This window comes from Heteronotia binoei, chromosome 2, assembly GCF_032191835.1.
Source record: "Heteronotia binoei isolate CCM8104 ecotype False Entrance Well chromosome 2, APGP_CSIRO_Hbin_v1, whole genome shotgun sequence".
In the NCBI taxonomy this organism is placed as follows: domain Eukaryota; kingdom Metazoa; phylum Chordata; class Lepidosauria; order Squamata; family Gekkonidae; genus Heteronotia; species Heteronotia binoei.
Genome location: NC_083224.1, coordinates 131,510,960 through 131,532,544, shown reverse-complemented (window position 1 = coordinate 131,532,544; position 21,585 = coordinate 131,510,960). Strand labels below are relative to the sequence as shown.

The 21,585-nt window shown below is 44.3% G+C and overlaps 1 non-coding gene across 1 annotated transcript; it reads left to right on the top strand.

Annotated features, from left to right (window-relative positions):
- The first annotated feature begins 606 nt into the window (after nucleotides 1-606).
- On the top strand, nucleotides 607-681 carry TRNAS-GGA (transfer RNA serine (anticodon GGA)). The gene has a single exon. It is a non-coding gene; the product is annotated as a tRNA-Ser (tRNA).
- Nucleotides 682-21,585: the final 20,904 nt, after the last annotated feature.

The following is a 21,585-nucleotide window of genomic DNA, read 5'->3' as shown; positions in this document are numbered from 1 at the left end:
GGTGTATTGTTGCCCACCTTGAAGCTGATCTTGAGATGGAGAAGGAAATAAGGGAGGTGGCTAAAGTAGATAATGTTATTATACTGGGAGACTTCAACTACCCTCACTTTGACTAGGTAAACATGTGCTTGAGTCATGCCCAGAGGGGTAGTTATCTTGGACTTAATTCTGAGAGGGTCTCAAGACCTAGTGAAAGATATAGAGGCTGTAAAACCAGTTGTGAACTAAGACCACAATGCTATTAAGTTCAGCATTCAGGTCAATGGAAAGTTACCCCTAAAGTTCAAAACTGTAATATTTGATTTCAAAACAGGAAACTTTTTAAAAAATTAGGGGAACAGTAAAAAGAAGCTGAAGGGGAAACTCAACAAAACCAAATTCTTAAAGGATGCTTGGAAGTTATTTAAAATCACTCTAATTGATGCCCAAAGAGTGATTGAGGGGAACCTCCAAATTCTGAGGCACTAAGCTTCTGAATCTGAGAGCTAGTAAGCAACATCAAGGGAAGACCTGTTGATTGTCCAAAGGAAATGGTTGGTCTCTGTGTAAGACAGGATGCTGGACTAGATGGACTATTGATCTGATCTAGTAGGGCTCTTCTTATGGGGAGGGATGGTGGCTCAGTGGTAGAGCATCTGCTTGGAAAGCAGAAGGTCCCAGGTTCAATCCCTGGCATCTCCAAAAAAGGGTCCAGGCAAATAGGTGTGAAAAACCTCAGCTTGAGACCCTGGAGAGCTGCTGCCAGTCTGAGAAGACAATACTGACTTTGATGGACCAAAGGTCTGATTCAGTATAAGGCAGCTTCATATGTTCATATGTCCTTATCTTAATTGTCTTGGGCGTTCTTGCAGCCTGCGAGCAACATGTTTTCTCACTGCTCAAACACTTTGCAGGAAACATTAATACCCTTTTAATTAAAAACTGTACCATTTTCTGATAAATATTTAGCAACAATATTTGTTTATTCAGAATACCTTCAATAGGATTTTAAAGACTATAGGATTTTTCCTTTGATCAATTTTTAAAAAGTTTATTTGTCTTTGAAAATGTGCAACTGCTAGACCCAATTTTATAAATCAGCCCAGATGCTGAATTTTCAAACAACAACACTTCACAGAATATTGGTAGAGAACTTGGCCTTCTACCATTAATCTGTTTCCACCCCATGGCTGTCTCTGAACATCATTTGCATGTCAAGGATATGATTCATTTTGCTATTGTTGCATTTATAATCTGGTGCATCAAACACCTTTCAAATGAAACACATTGATGTGAAAACAAGATACAAGGAATCAGTGCCTCATAGAACCAAGCAGGTGTTTACAATGCCTCCATGGTGATGGTGGATTAAAATAAGTGTACCAAACTCCCCTCCTGCTATTTTTGTTACTAGTCCATAAGAATGGCATTTGCACAGGGATTAATCTTCCACATGCCATCCAGCAAGCTGGCAAAGAATCCAGAATGTTTGCTAGTTGGAGACAGTGGAACAAGGAGAGGATGGAGCCAGCAAGCTTTTCTGCAACATATATATTCATTTTCCAAGTCAACAGATTTTTCTTTGATACCCAAATCATTTTCAGCACTTTCCCACAATCAGCCACCTCAGTCCTCCCTGTTCTTATAGCCCATCCAGCTTGAGTCTGCTTTCTCTTCTCATCTGCAACTCCTGAAGCTGTCTTCATAAGTGCCCAGTTTTACAGATTCCAATTTCCTGCCTAAGAGGTTACTGAAATAAAATCCTCTTCTCTCCAGGGTCATTGTATTAAACTCCAGCATGTCTAAATCTCTGTTTATTGGAGCATGTTCTCAAACCCATTCAGGGAAATCACTAGGATGATGTTCATTATGAGCTCTGGTATTTCACAAGACAACAAAACTAATTAAATAAAGGAAGCTGACATGAATAAAACACTCATCTTGGCTTTATTTGAAACTGTACCTGCCTGCATAATAACACTTCAATATAAATGGAGGCCATGCAATTTTGCACGTGTCTGTGTTGTATGCAAATACTGGATCTGCCTAACAAACTATGAACATACTCAGAGGAACAAAGAACAATTTTTTCTACGCTTCTACCATGATAAGAAGTCACCATAACAAAAATAATCTCTTAATGCCTGTGCTTTGTCTTCTGCTTCAGTTGGACAATCTAATTTGTGATGTCACTAGGCTGGATCCTATGAAACTTTTTCACCAACGGTGATGTTTTTCTCTGATGGAAGAAATCTTGCATTAGTGGAAGGGCTTCCTTATACTGGAAGAAAATGCCACTGTTAGCAGAAATGCCACTGTTAGCAGAAAAGATAGTCTGGTGTAGTAGTAAAGTGTTGAACTAATATCTGGGATAACTGGGTTCAGATCCCCACTCTGAGACAAAGCTTATCAGGTTGCCTTGGGTCAGTCACTCTGACAGTGCAGTTACCTTACAGGGGAAAGTAGCTCTTTGGGAAATGTACTAGGTAGACTGAAAACATATGCAGAATTACCCCAGTCTCAGTCTACTGAGACCAGTTATGACAGTAACTCTGCATAGAATATCACAGAAAGGGTGCGATCAGATATGCAGTTTGATCCATTTTCGTTGCTTTTCTGTACTGGATTTAAAGTGCATGATCAGATAGCAACATCTGTCTATCATGCCTGAGTCGTGTGGAATTCACTGCCACAGGAGGTTGTGGTGGCTGCAAGCACAGACAGCTTCAAGAGGGAATTGGATAAACATATGGAGCAGAGGTCCATTAGTGACTATTAGTCACAGTGTATTGTTGGAACTCTCTGTCTGGGGCAGTGATGCTTTGTATTCTTGGTGCTTGGGGGGAAGCACAGTGGGAGGGCTTCTAGTGTCCTGGCCCCACTGATGGACCTCCTGATGGCGCCTGGTTTTTTGGCCACTGTGTGACACAGAGTGTTGGACTGGATGGGCCATTGGCCTGATCCAACATGGCTTCTCTTATGTTCTTTTGTCTGTGTTCTGTTCTCATCCCTCACTTTTTTGTGGATTTATTTGATACTTGAGGAAGTCCAGTCCTTTTGGGTGGTGCTAGCTACACACTAGACTTTCTGCTGTCTGATCAATCTGCAGCAAACCCAAGCCCCCAAGCAGATCTGAGTGGTTTGGGCTACCATTTTTTTTTTTACTAGTTAGCAATATGCACACAAGTGCTTCAGCACTGCAGGAATTTAGGCAGCACCTGGGCATTTTTGCACCCCCACAGCTATATTTAGCAAAAAGAGCCCCTGGGGTTGATTCTGATTGAGGCAAGCAAAAGTTTTCTGGGGAAGGGAAAGTGGGAGAAATAGTCCCATATTGGCAGTCACTACTTTACTTCCAGAACTTCTTTCCTCATGCCACGTCAGAGTTCTCCTCAGTTCTTTTTAGGTGGGAAAGTGAAAAGACTGTCAAAAAGATCTCTCTTGCACAGCTCCTAAGTATCTGTCTCTCTCGAGTCAAGATTCAAAGCTGAGTAGGGAAGGCAATTAAGAAAGGGTTGGGAAAAGAGTGATTTTTGGCAAATGCATTCAATGTGTATGAACACATCTATGCGTGTGCAAATGAAATTCTAAAAAACACCCAGCTTTGATTATATACCTATGCGCATGTGCAAACAGCTTTTTTGAAAAAAAAAAAAGCTGGCAGAGTGCTGGATGCGCCATGGTAGTTTGGCGATCTACAGTGGAGTGAGTGCAATGTGGGACTACTTGCTGCTGGACATCAGATTGCAATTCTTTGGTTCAAAGAAAACTGGATCAAATCAGCAGTGCTTTCAAGCCTTGGAAAGTCCAAGGTCTGGACACACCCAAATAAGTCTTTTTGTAGAGATTTTTACTGGTAACAGATATCTGTCACAATACACCTGATTTACACATCTGTGCATATAACTTGATTTTTCTACATTTGATTAATGTACACAGGTGATTGGCAGCTGATATGACTGTTGTAAATTCCAGAGGGAAATTGTGGAATTGATAAAAAAGGCATTAATCAGAGGCTTAAAATGTCTAACAATTTTCACAGTCTCTATAGATGTTAAATTGCTTAACATAAGTGTTTTCATGACAGGTGTTGCAAATAAGCCCTGATTTGAATGGTGCAGTGTGGTAAACTGCAGTACTGCAGTCCAAGCTCTCTTCTCATGACCTGAGTTTGATCCCAGCCGGCTCAAGGTTGACTCAACCTTCCATCCTTCCGAGGTCGGTAAAATGAGTACCTAGTTTGCTGGGGGAAAGTGTAGACGACTGGGGACAGCAATGGCAAACTACCCCGTAAAAAGCCTGCTATGAAAATGTCGTGATGAAACGTCATCCCAGAGTCAGAAATGACTGGTGCTTCCAGAGGGGACTACCTTTACCTTTTTTAAAGCCCAATTTTATCAGATCTTGGAAGCTAAGCTGGGTGGTTCCTGGTTGGTATTTGGATGTGAGACCACCAACAAATCCTAGGACAAAAGCCTATGGGGTGCCACAAATTGACTGTGACTTGATGACACTCCCACACATGTTGTAAATGATCTCTGTGTTCCTCTATATATGTTTGAGCTTTGTATAGAAAGCCTGACTTTTGAGCACAAAATTCATAGCTTTTTTTCTTTCCTTTCTCTGGGTATAAAGTCTTGGTGATGAACATATCCATTGATGGAGGGGGCTCTAGCATGTACCACAATAGCTGTCTTACTCTAGAAGGTGTCTCAAGACTCGTCTTTTATTTGAAGAAGAAAAAAAACACATTAACAAAAACTAATTTTCATGCTAGGAGACCAATTTAAAGCACAGTTATCATGGAAAATTGATAGCACACTTTCATTGATACAGACTGGGAAGCTGTTTTATGAAAACTACAATGGGTGATATTACTTCCTTGGATTCTGCTGAGTTTGGAGTTACACTAGGGTTTGTTTTATAGCTAGACCCTGCCAATAAGACCTTGACTTAATGGCTCTACATAACAAGAAACCCTTGTTGGGGATAATTGTTTTCTTTGTCAGTATCGATGATTCTGCTTGTAAAACTAACAAGTGGAAGCAGAGACACTGTGTGGATTATAAAAGCGTATAGGAAAACCAGAGATAGGATCAGTCCTTAACCCTGAAGTGAGATTTAACAGACAGCCTCTGGCTATGTAAAACTGCTGCATTCACAAAACCTTCCTTCTATAGAGAATCATGGTAAATACCTGAAGTGAAAATAATGTTGAATACAGCAAAAGTGTTAGCAAAAAGTTTTAATGCTTTCTATGACAGACTTCAAGCTAGGCAGAAAGAGGCTTGAGTTCTTTCCTTCTACGCTGTATGTTATGGCAGCTGTTGTCTTTTATTAAAGAAACTGTCTCAAGGGTTTATACAAGTATTGTGGTTTGCTCCCCAAAGATGGAATAACGAGTCAGACACAAAGTGCTGGAGTAAAATTGGGCCACTTTATTAAATAAGCTCATTAACAGCAAGGGTACCCCACCAGCAGCCTGGCAGGGCCAGGGGTCACCGTAACCGTTCCCCTGCCATAACGAGTGAGAGACCCAGCCCCCAGCCAGAGCTGAGTGACTCAGCTCTCTCCGGGCAGGCCCAGCAGGGACCAGCAGGCCCAGGGCAGGCCCTCTGGTGCGGGCCCAAACCCAGACGCACATCTCGCCAGAAAGCACCCTCTAGCCGAGTCTCCCGGCAGTCTGCATTCTCCACCGGGTTTTCAAACCCCAAGGTTGATCATGCCAGACCCCAAATTCCCCAAAAGGGGGATGCTTCACAGTCCTCCCCTGGATGCATAGTGCCCTAAACCCACCCAAACCTGCCACTACTAAGGCCAAGTCTCTACTTAGGGCTTAGTGCCCACCGGGAGGCCCAAAGCCACCCGCAACCCTTGCTGTAAATCTCTCAGGAAAAGCATGTTACCCTTTTCCAAGAGATGGACCCCATCCCCTCTGTAGAGGTCAAGACATCTCACCAGAATATCCAGGTGGGGCAAATAGTGGCCCAACCCTTTTTCGAGCACTTTTTAAAGCTCTTTATTAGCCTTGTACCTGGCTCTTTCTATAGCTGCGGGGTCCAAAGCACAACGCCACACCAGGCAGCACAGCATGGCTGACCACACTATGATGGTTCCCAGCCATCGCTCCCAAATGTGCATAAAATCATCACGGGCCTGCCAAACTAAGGCCTTGCCCTTCAGTAACCCCAGATCATTACCTCCCAGGTGAACTATTAAGACCTGAGGAGGAGAACCCACTCTATCACGAAACAGCAAAGGCAGCAAGCCCGACCACTGAAGGCCCCAGCGCCCCTGCCATTCAATAACAACATGATGGCTGAGTCCCAGCTGAGAGTCAACCGCAGTTCTCCGTGCTTGCAGAGCGGCCCAAAACACGTGGCTATGGCCACAGATGAGAACTTGGCTCTGGCTCCTCTGGCCAGGAACAACAGCATCTAAAAAGAAAAAAACAATTAAACACCAACAGAACAAAACATTCCCCAAACCCAGCGCATTCATGGCCCAAGAAAAGGTCGCACATAGGCCTTATAGGCCGATGAATGCCAACGCCCCAATCTCTGGATAGAGGTGGAAGGATACCCCATTGCAGCAGCAGTTGAGGCTGCCCCAATTCTAAAGGAGTGGGTCCCAAACCTCACCCCTGACAGCCCCAACTCACCCAAAGCCTGAGACGTCACAGCCCAAAACTGGTGTTTCGTGAAAGGGTTACCCTCTGAGTGAATAAACAAAAACCCGTCCTGCCTACCCCAGACTGCCAAATAAGCAGCCAAAGCTGCAACTGGACACAGATCAAGCTCTGAGCAACTACCAAGCTCGAGCACCATACTCCACTGCAACTGATCCGTCTTAGAACGACGGACAGTAATGAATGCCTTACCCCCAGACAGCTGCAAATCCCTCAACCACAAAGCCCTACCAAAAACATCATTTCTAGATTGAGCCACCAACTCACCCTCAGAGCCCCAAAGAAGGCTAACAAGGACGCGGCATGAAACAAACATGCCTCAAACAATGAGGCACACACCCCGTCCCATGCCCTCTTCAAACCACGCAGAATCGCCGGAGACACCGGATTCCGCGTATCAAGCCTAGGACCGGCATCTCTAGACCACTCCTCCAGCATCTTTCGAATACGAAAGTCTGCTGTATCCTCCCTATAACCTAGCGCCTTGCTGGCAAAAGCCAGTGCAGACAGGCGCCCCCTAATGGATCGCACAGCCAACCCCTTACCTCGCAACGACACACAGTAATGGAGCAATTCCTCCACCGGAAGGGGCCAAACCCTGCGATACCCTACCTCAGCCCTAAAGTCTTCAAACTGCCGCACAGCCCGTTCGTAAGACTTCCAAGTGCTAGGCACAATGGCTAGACCTATCGCTCTGCAGGCCTCAGCTCTCCAATCAGCCATAGCTCCTGGGGCATTGCAACCGGCTCTCTGTCGGCCTCCGGGGCCAGCTGACGAAACCTCTCCATCTGTTTACGAGATAGAGCATCAGCCACCCCGTTACTCACACCAGGAACATGCTTGGCTAAAAACAAAATGTTAAGCCGCAAACAGTGCAGAGTGAAGGCCCTCACCAGCCACATAACCTGCCCTGATTTGGATGAAAGGGAATTAATGACGTGGACCACCGCCATATTATCACACCAAAAATGCACAGTGTGATTGGCCATATCCTTCCCCCATAGCCAAACCACGACTAAAATGGGAAAGAACTCGAGAAACGTAAGATCTCGGTTCACACCCATCCGTACCCAGGAGTTGGGCCAACTATCCACGCACCAATGTCAGCGAAAATAGACCCAAAACCTAAGGATCCAGCAGCATCAGACATGACCTGCAGCTCACGTCCTCAAGTCCTCCCTCCAAAAGGAGACCCCATTAAAAGACTCCAAAAACTCTTGCCAGACCCTCAAATCATCCCTCATGCTGCCAGTAACCCTAGTTCTATGCTGAGGCAAGCGTAACCCTGCCATAGCATCACAAAGCCTCCTAAGAAAGGCCCTTCCAGGAGCAACCACTTTGCACGCAAAGTTGAGGTGCCCCACTAGCTGCTGCAACTTCAACAACGCAACTTTCTTCTTAAGAAGAAAGGTAAAAATCCTAGCCCTCAGCTCCACTATTTTCTGAAGGGGCACCCTAAACAACTGTGCAACAGTGTCAATCTCAATCCCCAAAAGGTCAACCTCTGGGTTAGACCCTCCGTTTTTTCAGGCGCTAAAGGAACCCCAAGCTCCTCTGCTAGCTCAGCAAAGCCAGACAGCAGCTGACCACAACGCCCCGATCCCGCAGGACCTGCAAAAAGGTAGTAATCAGATAATGAACGACTTCCTGAAACCCCACTTTCTCCAGCACAGCCCATTCCAAAAATGTGCTGAAACGCTCGAAAGCCGAACATGACACAGAGCAGCCCATTGGCAATGCTCTGCCCATGTAAAATTGCCCCTCAAAAGAAAATCCTAAAAGCTCAAAATCATCAGGGTGGACCGGTAAAAGGCGAAAGGCTGACTTAATGTCACATTTCACCAATTCGGCCTCCACCCCACAACGCCTCACCACGGCAATAGCCTGGTCGAAGCTGGTATATCTGACCAAGCATAAATGCTCCGGGATCCCATCATTCACAGACTTACCCTTAGGAAAGGACAAATGGTGAATCAAACGAAATTCACCAGGCGTCTTTTTAGGTACCACCCCCAAAGGTGAGACTCTAAGAGTACTCACTGGAGGACATGAAAAGGGACCTAATACCCTTCCCTCAACCAGCTCCTTGGCAATTTTATCCCTAACGACCTGCTCCAAACCCAAAACTCACTTCAGGTTACCTGAACTGAATGGAACTCGAGGCCCCTGAAAAGGGATCCTAAAACCAAACTTAAAACCTTCCAACAAATACAAGCTATCCGCCCTTCTAGGATACCTTGCCAGCCACCACTCAAGAGGTCCCACCTTTATCGGGCTGGGACCCTTTTTTAGCTGGAAAGGCTCCTCCGCTCCCCCCAGGCTTTTTTGGGTTCTTACGTTCCCGGGCTCTGAAGCAGCTGTCGAATGAACCCCCACACAAGGGGCATTCATGCTTAAACTGGCACGTTTTCTGTTGCACACCCCAAGGGATATAAACTCCCAGCAGAGCATGCGAGGTTGAACTGCCTGCTCCGCAGCACCGCGGGGAGAGCCTGACGAAGCCGAAACAGTGGATTAAGACCTATTTACCAAATGGCCACTATTGGCGCGATCACCCAAATTGGGCCTAGCAGGGGACATAACCTGCAGCCAAAGCTGCTGGTGGATCCAGTCCCACGGACGAGACGGATACAGGGCAGCCCTCATCCGAAACTCTTCATCATACTGTAGCCACGCAGGGCCACTAAAGGCCGTGTATCCCTTATATATTATGTCCAGATACTGAAAAAAGGCAGCAGCCCTCCAAGGCTGGGCCTGGGCAATCACCCCCGCATAGATACAAAAACCTGGAAGCCAATTGGCCCAGGTTCTGTCCACCTTCCGCTTCTTCAACTTTTCTTTCTCTTTTTCATCTAAATCCTCCTTATCTTTTTTTCCAACTCCCTAAAGAGTAAGGAAAACATATCAACATACTCCCCTTTTAATATTTTCTCACACGTTGCAGGGAGCAGGTGGTCGCCTAATGGTAGGGCGATGTCCCCAAAGGGCAAAGAAGCAAAAGGCACCATCCCATAAAGGGAAGGTGCACCCATTAAGGGACCAGCCATACCCATATGACCAACACCTGCACAAGCCCCGCAAGGACCCCCTTGACCACTAAGCCCAGGCCAAGTAAATGGGGACCCGGATCCAGAAGCAGTAGGCACACCTGAACTGGACGAGGGATAACCCTGTCCAGCCATAAATGCAGGACCACAAGGACCCCATGGCCATGCTTGACCACCTCCAACCTGCAAATTACCTGCCAACTTACCCGACCATCCAGAAGGAACAACTGCCATCCCCAATCCAAACGCTCCAGCAGCTGATGATGCCCCCACATCCGCCCCACTGGAACAAGCATCCCTATCCACAGCAGCACCAGCAGACCTGCCCTCAAGGAGAGAAAGTCTGGTTAAAATGTTAGCTTGATGACCAGTTTGGTGTAGTGGTTAAGTGTGTGGACTCTTATCTGGGAGAACCGGGTTTGATTCCCCACTCCTCCACTTGCACCTGCTAGCATGGCCTTGGGTCAGCTATAGCTCTGGCAGAGGTTGTCCTTGAAAGGGCAGATGCTGTGAGAGCCCTCTCCAGCCCCACCCACTTAACAGGGTGTCTGTTGTGGGGGAGGAAGGTAAAGGAGATTGTGAGCCGCTCTGAGACTCTTCGGAGTGGAGGGCGGGATATAAATCCAATATCTTCTTCTTCTTCTTCTAGATGCCCCATCACCGTTCAACCCACCAGGACAAGGCAGACCTGACGTTTGCTTGAGCGCCCTTAATCTGCTCAAAATATTCGCCTCCACCACCCCATCACCTCCCTCACCAGATGAAGATACAGGAGGTGGAGGACTTTTGGGCGGCGCCCTAGGTGTCTTGGGCGCTGGCTTCTTCCCTTTGGACTTCCCAGTCCCCTTGCCCCCAGCCATGTTGACAAAGCAATGCCCCAATAATCACCTCACCACACTAGCAGTTTAAAATGGCCACCACCACACCCCTGCTATAGGAGCCACAAAATGGCCGAGAGCCCTGATAACAAGCAAGTAGGGAGCCCTAAAAATGGCAGCTCTCCAGGCCCATGCAGCACTACCAAACAGCGCTACCAAGCAAAATACACAAGGAGCTGTCTCAAGCACCACAATCCGGCCCAACAACTACCCCCTTTACGCAGGGAGACCTATACCATGCTCGGCACCCAAGGCAGCAGGCTCTCAACTGGAGCCCCAAAATGGCCAATGGCCTTAATAGCAGGAAGGAAGAGGGGGGCCAACAATGAGCTCAAGAATCCCAGCAGGGCTGAACAGGATCGCTAAAAGCTCCCCCAGCCCCGATGAAAGGCCCTCCGCAGCTCTACTAAATCCCTCCCTCGGAAGCGCCAACATCCCCCCACGGACACTCCGCACTCCAGGAGCCCCAAGCCTGACTGTCCGTCCCAAAGTGCCCAGATGGACTCAGCCCCAAACGTTAAAGATCCCACGATGCATCCACTGCTGCCGCCGCAAACACCACCACGAACCGCTCCGACGTCCCCGAAGCCAGCCACAGGAAGGCCCTCTAAAGACATCCTCCCAATCGTCCTCAGACGCCGCAGACTGAGGAGATCACGGATCTGACCGTTATTTGGTCAGACCACCCAATCTGTGCGCCCAAACGGGCGCCCCCTGACTCTTCCCATCTAGGGAAGCAAACCCATGCCTCTGCAGCTTAGCAGCTATGCTGCAGGCTGCAAGCACATGATTCTTCTGCTGTATGATGCTTCTAGTTCATAGTAGTCAAACAATCCTGGTTCAAGTCAACATGGGTATTCCTGGCATTGCTTTTGGAAGATGCATATTCATTCCCACTGAACAACTTAGAAGAGGGCTGGAGATAAGGAAGAGATAGTTACACTGTGGTAAAGAGTCCAGTAGCACCTTTAAGACAAGAACATTTTATTGTAGCATAAGCTTTTTAGAAACACAGCTCTCTTTATCAGATGTGGCAAAGTGGTAGAATACCTGCTTTGCATGTGTAAGGCCCCGAGCTCAATCCCTGGCATCTCTGATTAAAAGGATCAGGTAGTAGGTGATGTGAAAGGCCCCTGAGACCCCGGAAAATTTGCTGCCATTCAGCATAGACCCTGATAGACCAATGGTCTCACTTAGTTGCCTTGTTCACATGTTACAGTGAACCCATGTACATGCATGTCTATTTATTAAGAAAAAGCCAGTACACATATTTTTTAAAATAAATTTGAGGACTAGTACTCTCATAACTGTGAGGTTTAATGTGCATGTTCATCTCTATATGCATTCAGTATGAAATTTACTTAACACTGAGGTTCTTTTCAGTTACTGCCTGCCCCTTACCCTTTAGCCTGCTACAGGGGACAGGAAAATGTGCTCTCTGTTACCCTATAGGAAATCTTCAAAGGCAGGTTTGTTCTGAAGAGCTTTTTGTTGATTTTATGGGACAGAATATTTTCATCTCAATTGATTATGGTTTTTACTGTACAAACTGCCTTGGGTCCACACAGTTTTTGTAAAATGTTTAAATACACATATTCTGTCTTTGCTGTGAAAGGATTTTGTGACAATTTCCCTATGGTCATTACATGGAAGATAACTGTTCATCTTTAACATCAAAATTAATCAGCAACTGAATTTTCATGTATTATCAAAATAACTGCCAACACAGTTTTGAGTTTTTTTCTTTTTGCTTGTGGGCTTATTTTGAAATCCTTCTGAGCCTTTTAATAAAACTATTCCCTGATCTTATTATTTCCCCTGAGAGTGCCTCTTTTCTCCCTTTAGTTTTGATCTAACTTGCAAGAATTTTAGGTACACAGGAAGATCGAAGGGAGAAAAGAGAGCAGACCTACATTCATTGACTGGCAGTGATAAATGTTGATGGCTAAAGACATTAAATACTGTTTATTCATATTGCAGTAGGCACTTAAAAATGCCAACAAGGAATTTGGAGAAATTGACCAGAAACATTTATTTTGTAAAGCTTGTCAAAGAGAGGGTTGTGATGGACAGAAGGCTGTCCTACCCCTGAAGGGAAAAACAGTCACTCACTTAAGCCTATAGGAGCACTGCACCAGCATCCAATCAGTTTTGTGACGGGGGATGGAATGTTGGAGGGAAACACAGCAAGAGTTCAGTTCAGTTCTGCCTTAGGGAGAGAGCAAGAGAGTTCAGGTGTGCGTTGGGAAAAGAGCAGACAGAGTGAAGGATAGCGCTGATGGGCAGTGTGGCAGAGTGGTTTGGCTTTACTTCTGACAGAAAATAGAGTACCTAATTGTTAGACCTGTCTCTGGTAATAAACAGACCTTGTACCATTTATTCAGACTCTCGGGAAAGAGTAGGCTGGTGTGGGTGGAATCCCATGTGTGTTAGGATCCAACCTAGTCACTAAAGGTTTGTTTATGCTTGAAAGTATTACAGAAAATTGAAACTACTCTCTAAACTGATGTGTCTTGGCCAGGTCTCTCTTTTGTCTATCTGGAGTCCTGTGCTGCTGTTCCTGAAAACCAGTCTTTCAGTAAATATTCTTTGAGGTTAATATACAATTCCTGCCTCACTGACCTCCATATTCTACTTGTGCACCACAAAACTTTCTTTATAGCAGCAAACCCAAAACCTATACACTTGCTACCTTGAGAACAACCAGTTATAGTTTAAAATAAATTTGATTCTCCAAAATCATAGGAGGTTGTGTAAGGTCCCCTCAATTGGTAGAAATGGCATTTCACTAGGGTTATAGAGGAGTTAATCAGAGAAAATGTTCTTGCCTCACACTTGTTCTAGGGGCAGCCTTCTATGTTCATTACATTATCCATTCTATCAGATCAAATTCTAGGTCTTACTAGTTTTTCCTTCTGTAGTTTTTATTTTATTAATATCCATAGGCAGTCATCTTGGGAAAATTGGTTTGGCAAGCTGGAAGAAACAGGCATTTGCTTTGCCAAATTTTGTATCCAACACAATAGGGTCTGGTTAAATGGTTTGGAAAGATTTTCTCATTCGGAGGATTTTACATTCATTTCTAAGAAAGGTTGCGGTATAATTGATTATATTACTGTACCTTTCTCACTAGAATTTTACATAAAAGATTTCTGTATAGGTGATCTCATTATTAGTGATCACCTTCCACTTATCTTGGTTTGATGAAGAATGTAGAGCCGTTAAAACTCTGTTGCGTAACACCTACAGATGTTACCGCAACTCTGGGGCTTTGTCTTTACCACCAGAGTACTTTGATCTTAAAAATCAGCTGTCCCAGGTTATTATAAGCAAAAAGAATGATTATGCTAAACTTCAATGGGAGGAGCTATACCAGGCCATAATCTTAAAGAACTCTAAAAAATTCTGGTCTATTGTATCAGGTGCCCATAGAGTTGATGCCCCTTCTATGTCTGCCATTTTCCCCAATGTCTGGTACCAATATTTCTTCTCTGTGTTCTCCCAAAGTAAACTATATACTTCTAGACCTTTCAAACTTTCTCAGGTAGATCTTCCAGAGTGGCCCTCTGTGACTTCTGATGAAGTTAAAGATCTAATTTTGCAATTGAAATCAGGTAAAGCAGCAGGACCAGATGTTATTCCCTCTGAAATCCTAAAGTTAGATCCAGATTGGTGGGCTACTCCGCTCGCATCTCTTTTTACTAGTATTGACAGAACTGGCATAATTCCTAAAGCCTGGCTTAATTTAATAGTGGTTCCAATTTATAAAAAAGGAGATCCCGCCATTCCAAATAATTACAGGCCAATTAGTCTCCTATCCACCATTGGTAAATTATATTCTAAGTATCTGCTGAGAAAACATGAACAATGGATGACATGAGAAAAAATTCTTGGTCCGGAACAGCTGGGTTTTTGTAAAGGCAAAACTACTCTCGATCATTGTAATACTTTGTCCCATCTAATTTCCAAATACACTATTGGAAAAAAGACAAAATTGTATGTAGCCTTTTTAGACTTAAAGGGAGCATTTGATTCAATTGACAGAGACCTGTTGTGAGATAAACTGGAACAAACAAGTATTGATAAAAGACTTCTTATGCTTATTAAAAAATATATATTTTCAACTTTTGTCAAGTCAAATGCTCTTTATCAGGCAATCTTATGTCAAAAATCCTGTTAAGAAAGGGGGTTAAACAAGGTTGTGTGTTGGCCCCCTTATTGTTTAACCTCTTTCTTAATGATCTTGCTCCCTTTTTGTCAGATACTGACCATCATAGTCCAAAACATGGTGCCAGACATGTTCCCTTACTGTTATATGCGGACGATACAGTCTTACTATCTTGTTCCAGAATTGGATTAAAGCGTTTGCTTGTTCGCTGTATCACCTTCCTTAACAACAATAAGCTCCTATTGAACTATGACAAATCTAAAATTGTTGTTTTTTCCAAATCTTGGAAACCAACTAAATGGTCAATAGGCGGCAAAGAGATAGAACAAGTAAAATACTACAAATACCTAGGAATTTATTTTCAATATAACACACTTTGGACCAATCATAACTGTAAATTAAGTCAGTCAATGTTAGCGTTGCATCTATCCAGCGCTTCATTTATAGCAGGGGCAATCAGTTTATCCCAGCCGCGCTAAAAATCTTTAAGGCTAAAGTGATACCGCAGCTTTTATATGGGGTCCCAGTGTGGATCACAGCCTTGGATAATAACATTGAAGGTGTTCAATCAAAATTCCTATGGAAAATTCTGGGATTCCCAAAGTGCGTACCATATGCAGTTTTGTGTTTAGAAACAGGGACGAATCTTGTGGAAATACAAGCATGGCTAGTGTCACTTAAATACTGGCTACGGCTACATTTCCACTCTGACTCAGAGAGCTTTTTATATCAGCTGCTCTCAGAATCTAATTTGTTGAATTGGCTAGTATTTATTGAGAGGAAAATAAAATGTATGGGCATTGATTTAGATTCACTTCTATCCTTAAAAGAAGCTTTTTTGAAACTTAAGCTCAGAATTCTAGATATTGAAATGCAAACGTTATATAGCCTGGCCAACAAGTTCTGCTCCCCGCTGAGTTTTGAACTTTCTCTCTCAGTAGGAAAATTAGCGTCGTATTTCTCCTCTCTGCAAGCTCCACAGCAACAGCGTGCGTTCTCGTTAACGAGATGTAATGCATTACCATCTGCTATCCTATTTGGTAGATTTAACAGGATTGAGTACTCTAATAGACACTGTCTTTGTAATTCAAAGGGTATTGAAACTATTTCCCATGTATTACTGAACTGTCCTCTTTATGATGATATTCGTTGTATATACTTAAAAGATATCTTAGCAGATATGTTGGGCTGTGCGGATTCAGGCAAAGTCCACAAACTTCTAAATGACACTTGTGCTGAGGTAACTTTAATGGTGGCTAGATTTCTCCAACAGGCCATGGAAATACAGAGAATGGTTCTGGAATGACCACATTTTATTTGTTTTCGTTATTTAATTTGGCTAAACTCGACTCATATATATTTTACTTATTTTATGTATTTTAGCTCCCTATGTACTCTATAATCTAGGATTTTATATTATTTATATTGCTATTTTACTGCTAAATCTGTTTTATGCCAATAAAGGCTTGCTATTTGCTATTTATTTGCTAATATCCATAGCATTAGTACTTCCTGTTTATATTGCAAATATGTTTATATTCTAAGTGTGTTCCTGAATGGGACCTGCATTTCTTTGGGACAGCCATCTCTAGTATGTCTCCAGAAGAGCATTATGCTCTGCTGAGAACAAATTCCTTGTGGCTCCTGGCCCTAAAGGTATCTAGCTATCCTCAACTAAAACCAGGGCTTTTTTGGTCCTGGCTCTGACCTGGTGGAACTCTCCACCAAACACCACCAGGGCCCTGCAGAACTTAATGCAATTCTGCAAGGCTAGTAAGGCAGAGGTGTTCTGCCAGGCTTTTGATTGAGGGTAGTGATAGTTCCATCATAGCCAGTAGCCTCCTCTTTTCTTCTTTCCTCCATCTTTGCTTCAGTCAATTCCTCATCTGCCTGTATGCTTGCGGCGCAGTCCAGAGCAGGGTAATGAAGGTATATTTGACACCATCTGAAGTAATGTAATTGCCTTTTTGGTTGTTTTTAACTTGTTTTAGTGAGCCAGTTTGGTGTAGTGGTTAACTGTGTAGACAGTTACCTGGGAGAACAGGTTTGATCCCCCACCCCTCCACATGCAACTGCTGGAGTGACCTTGGTTCAGTCATAACTCTGTCAGAACTGTTCTCTCCAGAGCAGTTTCTGTCAGAGCTCTCTCAGCCCCACCTACCTCACAAGGTGTTTGTTGTGGGGAGGGGAAGGGAAAGGAGATTGTATGCCACTCTGAGACTCCAAGTGAAGCATAAATCCAATCTCTTATTGTTGTTTTTTGTAAATTGCCTAGAGCCTTACATAATGGGGAATAGATGATTCATAAATAGAATAAATAAATAAACAAACCATACACTGAAGATTAAAATCCCTGAGCACTATTCTTATTTATGTCATTTATAGTCTGACTTTCTCTCTTGGCCTGATGGAAGATTATTCAGAATGAATCAATACAATCAACAGATGGAAAAGTCACTAAACAATGTAATAGGATTAGGGTTGTAGAACCAACCAGAAGTTTAAAAACATAACTGAACAGAAGTATAAGTATTAGCATCGCACAAAATTCCATAGTAGAACCCTAGTTACACACAGTAGTATAGACCACAGTTCTTAATAATTGCCCTAAGTAAGTTTGCAAATCATTTAGTATCTATTGCCTACATAGAAAAGCCTTCTTGAATAATTCAGTTTTGAATATTTTACAGAAAGCCATGAGATTGTAAGGCTTTCTGACCTCAGGAAGGCTGTTTGACAAGGTGGGGGCCACAATGGAGAAAGCAGCATATTCAGGCAGTGGTTGATTTTGCCCATTTGGGGTGGCACTTGCAGAAGTCCCTGCTCCGATGAGTGTAGTTGTTGTGGTAGGGGTGAAAAGTGGTCTTACAGATATGAGGGCCCAAGGCCATGAAAGGCTTTGTATGCAATAGCTAATATGTTAAATTGAGCCCGGAAACTGGTGAGCACCCAGTGAAGTACATGCAGTATGGGAGTAATACATATGCTCCATACAGTTCCTGATAACAGCTGAGCTGCAGCATTCTGTGCTAATTTTCTGCATCATTTTTCTATTAAAAAAAGGTAAAGGTAGTCCCCTGTGCAAGCACCAGTCATTTCCGACTCTGGGGCGATGTCGCATCACGATGTTTTCGCAGCAGATGTTTTACGGGGTGGTTTGCCATTGCCTTCCCCAGTCATCTACACTTCCCCCCCAGCAAGCTGGGTACTCATTTTACCGACCTTGGAAAGATGGAAGGCTGAGTCAACCCAGAGCCAGCTACCTGAACCCATTTTTCTGTAGGGATGGTTTTAAAGTAGCAGACAGATAACTGCCTCTTTGAGTGGCTTAGGGAAGGTCCCTGAGTTAGTGACTGATTTATAATAGTTGCTAAGAGTTTGTTGATGTGGTCCTTACATGTTTTTAGCAGACAGGATGGGCAAGGATCCAGAATACAAGTAGTGGCTTTCATCGATCCTATTGATATCCATCATGAAAACTGGAGCAAAATGATCCATGAATAGACCAGGTACTGTATTACTCCTATCTACTGGTGTGCCTATATTAAAACTGACATCCAAGTCAAAGCATATTCTCTTCATGTGTTGATTTAGCCGTGACTCTCATTGCTGAAGGAGCAATATTTATTTATTTTATTCGATTTTTAGTCTGCCCTTTCCGTAGAACAGGCTCAGGGCGGGTTACATTATAAAAACAGTCAACAGTAAAAACAGTAAAAGATCAATTTTAAAAATATAAAATCTAAGATTACAAAGACTAAGGTGGTAGAATTCTGCCTCACAGATGTGACCTGTTGTCCAGGTCCAGCAGATCTTATAGCGCAGTGATGGAATGAGGGATGGAATGAGGGGGGGGGGAGGCCATAACAAGTGACGCCCACTGCCTCAGCTGAAAGCCTGGCGAAAGAGCTCTGTTTTACAGGCCCTGCAGAATTGAAGCAGATCCTGCAGTGCCTGGATCTCCAGGGGGAGCTCATTCCACCAGGCAGGGGCCAGGGCTGAAAAGGCCTTGGCCCTTGTTGAGGCCAGATGGACATCTCTAGGGCCGGGTATTACCAAAATTTATTGGTTTGCTGATCGTAAGGACCTATGGGGCTCATACAGGGAGAGGCAGTCCCGAAGGTATGCTGGCAATTGGCCATATAGGGCTTTAAAAGTAAGTACCAACATCTTGAATCGGATCCAGTACTCAATGGGTAGCCAGTGCAGTTCACGCAGCACAGGATGGATCCGTGCCCGTACAGGGGACGAAGTCAACATCCGTGCAGCAGTGTTCTGCACCAGCTGGAGTTTCCAGAGGAGGGTAAAGGGCACATAGTGAGAGTTACAATAATCTAACCTGGAAGAGACTATTGCATGGGTTACTGTGGGCAGGTCATGGGTGTCGAGATATGGGACCAACTGTCTGACCCGCCTCAGATGGAAAAAGGCTGATCTGGCAGTGGTGGTAATCTGGGCCTCCATAGTTAGAGAGGCATCCAGAAATACCCCCATGCTCTTCACCTTTGGTGTGGGCATCAATGGAGCCCCATCAAAAGATGGGAGCCTGATCTCTGATCCCAGCCCCCTATAACCTAGACACAGCACCTCTGTCTTCAATGGATTTAGTTTCAGCCGGCTCTGTTGCAACCAACCAGCCACGGCTTGCAACGCCCTATCCAATTCCTCTGGGGCTGAATTCGGGTGGCTATCCCTCAGCAGTTAGAGCTGGGTGTCATCTGCATATTGATGACACCCCAGCCCATACCTCCAGATGATCTGGGCAAGGGGGGCATGAAGATGTTGAATAACATTGGGGAGAGAATTGCTCTCTGCGGCACACCACATTGTAATGGGTGCCGCTGGGATAGTTCACCCCCAAGTGCCACCCTCTGTCCCCAACCTTGGCGAAAGGAGACCAGCCATTGTAAGGCCAGCCCCCGTATTCCTGCGTCGGCAAGGTGGTGGGCCAACACTTCATGGTCAACCGTATCAAATGATAGAACAATAATGATATATCTAGATCTGAGTCCTGTAGCATTTTAGAGACCAAAAAGACCCTCAAGGCATAGGCCCTCAACAGTCAAAGCTCCCCTCATCAGTACCTAGGAATGTTACTGGAAATGCTTGAGTCTCCTCTTTTAGATGGGGAAATCAGCAAGAGGGAGACTTGGATCTTTTAGCAAGAGAAGCATGGATCTTATTCACCAATTATACGAAGGTCCAGTTTCAGAAAGAAAGACTCCAGAGTAAATATATTTTATAATGTTTACTAGAAAAATATGTAAAAGGTACAGTCACACATAATAAAATAAATAATAAATAAATTTTATTTTTATATCCCGCCCTCCCCCACCAAAAGGCGGGCTCAGGGCGGCTCACAGACATGACTACGTCATGATTCAATTAAAAGCAGATAAACATTATGAATACAATACAATTACATATATAGATTAAAATACATAAAAATAGGTGCTATAATTTCTGGTGTCACAATTACATACACACAAACAATAAAATACACACACTCAAGGGCTATGAAAAATAGAAGTGAGAGATAGGGGCTTTTAGGGTGTATTATAAAGGCAATACTACCTGTCCAGAGGTGCAAAGAAGTCTATTTAGAAATTGGAGATGAAGACATGCACAGCCATCGTGCCATGTCTGAGGGTCCCCTTACTTAATGGGGGGAACAATTTGTCTACATGTTCTCAGACTGAACAAGGAGGTGTGGCTTGCTCTCAGGTTTTATAAGGTTTGGAGGGTTGAAGACCCTCCGAGAGCTCTGATTGCTCCTTAATGGATGATGATGTGTCTTTCTTGGGTGTCTGAATGGATTTCCAGGTTGAAAACAATAGGTGAGGCGGATTCAGTAATCTTTGCCCAGATGGGTCAGAATGGGTTATTAATGGTTAAGCAATTTAGCAGAGATACTCTAAGGAGGAGTAAGCACAGAAGACAAAGGATTTGTCCAGGTGTCAGACATTACCATAGGATTAAACAAAAGATAAGCTGTCATCAAAGATTTCAGGTTTTCACGGCTGGTAACATCATTAGGGTTTGTAGAATCTTTTGGGATCAAGTGCCGTGTTCTACTGAAGAACAATCAGCACAGTCAACAACCATCTTCCTTATCTTCAAACTCCTTCCAACCTTCCCAGCAATTAACATAGAACAATGGTCACATTCAACAGCCAGTTTCCTTATCACTACCCTTCCAGGAAGCCCCACCAAACAATGGGCACATCCACAAACCAATTGCCCTTTCATCACACCCCCTCCAGCCTACAAACAGCAGCTCTCCAGCAGCCCTGGCCCCACTCAATGCACAGCAGCCAAGAAGGTCTGCTCTGGCTGCAACGCCACTGAGGATGTTCTCCGCAGCTGAGAACGAAATGTCTGGAAGGAAAACTTTCTTCAGTAGAACACGACACTTGATCCCGAAAGATTCTACAAACCCTAAAAGATAAGCTGAATTGCAGTAAGGAGGCAAGGTGATGGCCACTTAATCAATTGGCAGAGGATTAAAACAGAAACAATACTTACCTGTTGAGCCCATATTAATCTCATCATTCAGTTGGGAGAGGGAGAGAAGCCAGACCAGAAGGAAGCCTGTATTGTAATCAAGGCCAGACCCAAGCATGTTTCTCTGCTATTTTGCAAAGAGAGAGAGAGAGAAGTGTGCTCCCTTGGCCTGTTTTCTGACAAGAATCCACTTAGCTTAGGGTCCCATTATTCTTGTGGGGTACCCCTATAGAGGCAGGCAGTGTCTCCTGACCACAAGGGGATCATACCCTGAAAATCCTACTGGTCTTCAAGGTGCCACTGGACTCAGACCTAGCTGTC